This window comes from Montipora foliosa, chromosome 14, assembly GCF_036669935.1.
Source record: "Montipora foliosa isolate CH-2021 chromosome 14, ASM3666993v2, whole genome shotgun sequence".
Taxonomy (NCBI): Eukaryota; Metazoa; Cnidaria; class Anthozoa; order Scleractinia; family Acroporidae; genus Montipora; species Montipora foliosa.
Genome location: NC_090882.1, coordinates 6901114 through 6908613, shown reverse-complemented (window position 1 = coordinate 6908613; position 7500 = coordinate 6901114). Strand labels below are relative to the sequence as shown.

At 40.7% G+C, this 7500-nt stretch overlaps 1 protein-coding gene across 1 annotated transcript in view; it reads right to left on the bottom strand.

The window, feature by feature from the left end:
- Positions 1 to 4086: 4086 nt before the first annotated feature.
- The window catches only part of LOC137984293 (dual specificity protein phosphatase 10-like), a 15095-nt gene continuing 11681 nt past the window's right edge, over positions 4087 to 7500 (bottom strand). Inside the window, exon 3 of the mRNA XM_068831412.1 lies at positions 4087 to 7500. This exon is cut by the window's right edge and continues 2366 nt beyond it. The gene's annotated coding sequence lies outside the window, so the exon portion shown is untranslated.

Sequence of the window (7500 nt, the reverse complement as noted above, 5' to 3'; positions counted from 1 at the left end):
AACTGAGGTCCAGATGTTTTGTTGATTCGAGGTCGCCATATTGGTGTCCCTCCGGGGAACACAAAGATGGCGTCTCCATAGAAAGGTCTGTAAAATTGAGTGACATGTTTCGGCAAATAACTCAGTAACGATGCACCAAACAGACTTGAGACTTGGAGGAGTTATTTATGTATTAGACTTTTATAACATTTCATTTTCTTGGCTTCTTTCTTTGAACGGTTTGAACGGTTTCACCGCGCACCGGTGGCTGAGTTGGTGGAGGCTGTTATGCGGGAGGTCGCGGGTTCGAACCCCGGCCGGATCAACACTCAGGATCTTAAAATAACTGAGGAGAAAGTGCTGCCTTTGTAATTTCATCTGCAAATGTACAGACTTTCAAGTCTTCTCGGATAAGGACTATAACCCGTAGGCCCCGTCTCACAAATATCTTCTATGTTCATAAGTTCCCAGTGGGACGTTAAAAAACCCACACACTATTCGAAAAGAGTAGGGGATAAAGTCCCCGGTGTTGTGGCTGTTCTGTTCTCTCCAGCAGAAGTGAGCGGCTTGGCGATGATGTCTCTAAAAAGGCTTGTGGTGTCCGAGTCCAACCTAAGCAGAAACAGCCACGAGTCAAAAAGGGACTTTGCCGAGTGCTGGAACATGTAGATATAGATATAGATGTAGATGTAGATGTAGATGTAGACGTAGATTTTATTTGTTATTGCGTGACAGTGAAAACACTGTATACCACAAGAATTAAGGTGGCTCAAACCATTGTCATCAATTTCTTGATTTGTCACCGATTACCCAGCTCTCTCATTGGACTGGTGCTATAAGATGCAGTTCTATACAGTGTTAAGGCGCTGTAAGTAACACTGTGCAATGTCTCGCAACGCCATTGCTAGACAAGCTGCACGAATCATTGCCCAATGTAACCTTGAAACGGCCAACGAGACCAGTTTCAGAAACCGTTGCGGAAAGCAGACTCGAGTTCTACTTTCCGCAACGGTTGCAACGAGTTTTTTAAACATTGCGCAGTGTTTCATCTGCCCTGTTGAATCGCAACGGTTTGCGGCACCAGCCGATGAAAATGGTCCTCTAACCTCGTGTGGGAGTGATCATCGAAACGAGACGAGTTGCTTGAAACGCTGCTCAGTACAACACCTGTAAACAACTTGTTTCGTAATGTGAAAACGTTTGTAGAAATAACAGTAGAGGGCAGAATTACTAAATGCTGATTGGCGGAGACAGAAGCAAATTTCATTGAATTTCCATATTAACCCTCAGAGTCAACCTTGTCCCGTATCTTTTTATTTTCAGAAGCACCTCCCAGAGGGGTTTTTATGGGGTGTTTTCAGCAGTTCTACTCAGCAGTTGACTCAAGCTAGGGTATAATACGTATGGAGACTCCAAATAATGAGCTCCTGGTTCATGCAGTAATTGTTGTTTAGCAGGACTAGTTTCACAGCTTCAGGGTTGTTGTGCAAAAAATAAAACTTCATTCAGATGATTCGTGCGTTTTACAGTTCATTGACGCTAACTGAAGACTGGAATGGTTTTCCACGAAATTGCGCAACAGCGTGCGTTTTTGACCTTCTTTGCCCTTTATATAAGAGCAGTCGAAAGTAATTACGCGATTGCAATTGCTACGCTCAGTGATTGGTTTAAAAATCTCGCGCCACTTTATCACCCAATGAGAAGTATAACCAAAACCAATCGCGACTTGCACGCACGATTTTCCCCGCGCTTTGAGCAAGTTACATGGAATTGCTACGAATTCGGATTGGTTCATTGCGCTCAATTGGCTGTTTTTATACTAGAGACGCATAATCCGTCCAGACGCTCGTGTTATCCGTCTAGTGTAAAGACGGGACGAACTATGTAAGACGCATAATTCGTCTGGGACGAACTTGGGTAAACATTATTTCTGCGTCTGTTAAATTCGTCTAGTATAAAGACGGGCACAAGACGCATTACACGTCTGGACGAAGAATCTATTTTAGTGCGTCTTTGAAGACGCTGTTAAGTGGATACTTCGTCCACACGCATTATGCGTATTGTGCCCGTCTTTATACCAGACGAATTTAACAGACGCAGAAATAATGTTTGCCCAAGTTCGTCTCAGACGAATTATGCGTCTCTAGTATAAAAACGGCCATTGAAAACCGCTCTATAAACAACTAATTGCATGTTTCCTCGTCAAATTAAGGACTGATATACAGTACACGCGCTGTAATGGTCTGTTATTGGCTAAATTAGCGGGCCGCTAAATTCGAAATTTCGATAAAACATTCTCTAGCACGTTTTTCATGTCATTTTTGTTACATAAACTTGCAAAAGTGTTTGAGTCGTGCATGTAACTATTTCAAACAGCCAAGATTTTGTTTTTCGGATTTTAACTCAGCAATCTTTGTAGCAGTTGTTGAACCTTCCGCTTGACTTCAACTAGTTCAACTACCACAGAGATATAATAAACATCTTATTAACCTCGTTTTCTCAGTCCTTAATGTAAATTACAGATCCTCGTTTTTTCCCGTTGACTTATGGCTCATGTGCGAAATCAACGGGAAAATACTCGGTCCGTAATTTTACAGTACGGACCTAGAACTCTATTTGATTGAATTTAATCAGAAACCCATAAGGGATGAAACGTGTAACGTGCGTTCACAGCTTCCGAATATTCAGTGCGAACTGATTGGTTGAATGTTTCAGTGCTAAGTACCATATTTGGAAACCCCTCGCTCTTGTTGTTCCAAATATGGTACTTAGTAAATTGAATATTCAGAAGCTTGTTTCCCAGCACACAAGGGGCCGTTACACGTTTCAACCCTTATGGCTTTCTGATTTAATTCAACTTTATTCATTTAAGTCAATGAAAGGGAAGGATAACGCAGGTTATCCCCATCGAGGGCATCCGTCCGAAGCCGAATGTAATTAACTGAGAGGAAAACCGGAGTACCCGGAGAAAAACCCTCACATTCAGATTGAGATCGACTGAAACTTGGCCAACCTACGACCTCGAACCAGGGTGGAAGGCACTGTTAATAGGGAATTTAAGAAACGACGACGGCTACGACTACGACAACGCCACAAAACAAATCTTGAATTTCACATGACGTCACGGCCGCCATATTGGTGTCCCCAAACAATGAAATGGCGGCCATGTTGGTATCCCGATCCAATCCTCCGGGAATTGAAAGCTATTATGCTAACGTCTTCTTTTGATTTCGTTGAAAAACATGGCTGTTGATCACGTGAGTGAAACCCAAGAATATCATCGGTTAAAAGAGCATAAATAATCGTGCTGCACGTGCAGCACGAATTTTAGCACGTATGCTTGCAGTCCTCTGCTTAACGACGACGTGAAATCACCAAATTTGAAGTTTTGACGACAACGTAAGCATGCAACAGAGAATCTTTCATTCTCTATTTTAACTTTGCAACCGCTCGTACCAATTTATTTTTAGGATACTTTGCCCACATTGTAGGACGTGAACGAGACTGAATAATCGCGAAAGACTTATGATAGAGCCAAGTTATATTTTGAGGTGACGTATTCGTCGACCGTCGCCGTTGTAGATCTTAAATTCCCTCCTAACCGCTAAGCCGCCCTGACTTAGTAAGAGGTATTTATGTGCGGCTGACGAGGGTGAATCCATGAAAAATGAAATGATTTTCCCGTCCACCTCCGTCATCCTCATCATTACAAAGCTTTAGATTCTAGGACGAGAACGACTAAGAGTATGAGATTTTCTCACAGAACAACAGTGAGCGAGCGCAAACCAGTGTCAATTTGGTGGGAAAAACGTGTTCCCGTCGTCATTTTAGTACGAAGTTGTGAAAAACGCCGTCGTGTCAAAACAAGTCAACAACAGGGAAGCAGATTTGGCATTTTTCGATCAGCAAAAAGGCCCAGGTAACAGCAATAAGAATAACTGAGCAACCTATTCTGCTAACAAACAGTAAGATTAATCGTATGGGTTATAAATTTTCGAAGTATTTTCGCTAAAAACTGCCAATCAAAACTCGTATTCGTTCTCGCCCTCGCCCTAGAATCTAAAGGTCCCAATTAACGACAACACAGACAACAACTTGGAAGTATCATTTAGCTTTATCGCCAAATCAGCAAAACACTTATATTTATTAGCATGATTTTTAGTAACAAAATATTAACCTAACATTTCTACAGAAAAGGCGATTTCGCCTCTAGTATATTATCTAATATCTTTATTTAGACTTCTGGAAAACTCCTCTAAATCTAAAACAATGAACGAGACAGCGTTGTGATGAATGTATATGAAACTTATTGCTTCTTTGTCGTTCTTAGGGTCCAAATTAAGGCTACAAAGCCATGACAAAATTGATTGAGTGCTATCGATATTAGTCTTGTGACATGAAACGTCAAAACTAAAGCAATTCCTATGGCCAATCAAGATAAAGGAAGAAATCAAATGACCCAATCAGAAGAAATCAATGAAATGCGAGCACACATGGCAGACATTTTTGGCGCAAATTGTTTTGTCCAATCACAAAACACAGAAAAGCAAAATTTCACGCTGTCAAGCAGCAACCTGGGTCGACTTGTCATCTCCATTCCCCCACGCCCCCCCAAAGAAAAAAAGATACACAGGCACTTTAATCCGGCTTGGCTCGAAACATGCTTCGGACAATTCGACCCTGGATATTAATCGTTATGAAGATGGTTTCATTTAGCGGCTATAGCAGAAAAAAGTCAATTACTGCTATCGCTAAAATTGCTTTTATAGAAGAGCACAAGCTTTTGAATTAAGAGTATTTTGGTATGGACTAAAGTACACAACAAAGAAGTCAAACGTATGGATAAAATAGACAGCACATTATAAAAAAGCGCAAATAACGAGGTAAAGCTTCGCCTGGTTACGTTTCTGTGAAATGTTTGCGTACCTTCCAGCTAACCGTATTAATTTGTTAAATGTACCCAACCAGTGTTTTGTTTTTCGCTTGCTTTCGTTGTCGAAACAAACTTTGAACTTATTTCCAAGATGTTTTCAATCGAGTGCCGAGAATCGACCAATCACAATTCAAGAAAACAATTCGCCTACTTGGAAAACGCGTGCGAGTTACGTCAGCATTATTCTGATTGGATGAGCATAGCAATCGAAAATAGCGCAATCACTTTCGAAACTCGATTAAAAACATCTCTGTCACCTTGGCAACAACCTGAATTTTACAAGTTCATTCGACAATTTGTCAAAAATTCGCGGCCACAGCAAAAAGTCTACTGGTTTTGTACATAGTGAAAGAGCTGGGAGACAAAACCAAACTCCGTCAATGTGAAAGTGGGCACTGTCGCGTCAGCTTCACTGTGTTTTGGTCGAAACTACGTTGAACCCATAAAACAGAAACTGGAGGTCATAACCTCTCCCTTGGAGAAGACATGAAAGCAGGTTGAGATATCCCTATTAAATTCCGGGCGATTTTTTTGCAAAACACTATCCTCAACTGTTGGCGATAAGGAAAGGCTTCGGTAGACTAACGTGATTCATGGTGTGATACAAAGAAGTTTTAAAGGGGCTAGGTCACGCTATTTTAGGTAAGTTTGTTTAATTTTGTTAATTATGAGCTCTAAACGTCAAATTGGCAGAGCAAGTATCTTTCATTTGCAAAATCACGGCCACATAACTGAGAATGATTTTCCAGCTGTGTAAATGACATTTTGATGTAGACTGATATAAATTTGAAAAAAGGTGGGCCCGGACGTTTTTCAAATTTACCCAAATTCAATCCATTTCAATCCTCTCCATTTTTGTCCATCTATGCCCCTTCTTGGCTTCCCTATGTTTTGTTAGAGTTCTTGTATAGTTTTGAACAGCTATTTTGATATTTTAGTTAATTCTATGACCATTCGATCAGTGCTGAAATTGCCTAAAATTGCGTGACCTAGCCCCTTGAAGTCTTCACGCTGAGCGAAGCTAAAGAGACATTGCCCTACTAAAATGAAAAGGCATTGGAAAACATCCAGAAACGGTTCAATATCCCTTAACTTTAACAAAGACACAGTCACACCAGACTTTGTTTACCTAAGTATAAAACAGACACACAGTCACACTAGACCTGTTCACGGTTGAAGACGCCATCTTGCTATCTAGAGAAACCGAATAGGAATTAGCGTTTGCAAGAACTTGTCAACGAAATAAGTATATCTCACTGACAACCCTGTCAATTCCATTGCCACAGCTTGAGTTTTTAGCTGTGCCAGAAAGCTTTTTCTTTCTATTCGAATTTTTCGATATATTAGTCCCAGACACGGCTTATTTAACTCAATAATGGCGTTTCACCGTGACCAGGTCTATTTGTAAAAGTCAAGTAACAAGCTAAGAATACGGGACATTGGGAAATTAGTAAACTACAATCACGACTGTCAATCAAAGCCTCAAAACGAGGTCGACCCCGCCATGACGTCGGAATGCCGTCAATGAGACATTAGCAGCCCCTTTGGCCGATGGTCAACGCGGGCTCAAGTGTTTGCAAGGCGGCAAAGATATATAACTTGAACAAAACTTAAATTAATGCGAAAACAAAAACAACGCGTACGAACGATTGAGCGCTAATAGCTTTGCGTTTTGCATCTTTTCGTTAAATCTAGTCTTCATCAAGCTCTATAGGTCTCTATACTTACGATTCCTTTTCCGACTATTTATGATTTTAATAAAATGTTTTGAATTCTAAACACAGGAATATTAACAGAGAGTTAAACACAAGTACATAGTACTTACCAACGAACTCAAACACGCTCAGGGTTGATGCTAAAGAAGAGAAACCAGCCCTAAGCCGTTAATTTTCAGACAAAATCTACGTCACTTACCCAGCCCTGAAAATACTACCAACGAACCCTTCGAATCCCAGGAGTAACCAGTTTGTTAATTCTCCTCGCAATTTTCAAACACTGTCCGTATTGAGAATGAAAGACTATCAGTTACGGATATCATTTTGATATAACACCAAATTCTCATGACTAGCCAACAAAGAAATCAATGGCACTTCTTAGGAGAATGAAGATTTTGATCACGGGAGTAAAACGGATTTAATGTTTTGCACCCGACTGGCGTAACTTTTCAAATTCAGTTTTCGACGGAAGTCTGTTTATTTTCACTTCATATTTTTTTAAAATTAAATGGTCCGCCATTGTTCAAGTCCAAAATTGATATCTTAGAGCCGAGAAGGATGTGACGAGGGAAAAATAGGCATTCGACGTCGTTTGTGCCACGAGCGGAAACCGGAAGTGAACCTTTCGCTCGCCAGGAGAGTTGTCTCTCCCAGTTCTTTAAAAGTAATCGTCTCTAACACTGAAAAGATACCTAGCAATATAAATGCGTTCTTGTGAAGACAAGCTAAAGCGGAAAATAGCTCACTTCCGGTTGCCGTCCTGGTAGAAAATTTTCGGGTGCTTAAGCTCCCAAATGACGCAAGTAAGATAAAGTTTCTTTCCGAAATCCGTATGTTTTCAAAAGAACACTTTTCCAACCGTTTTTAAGTCAA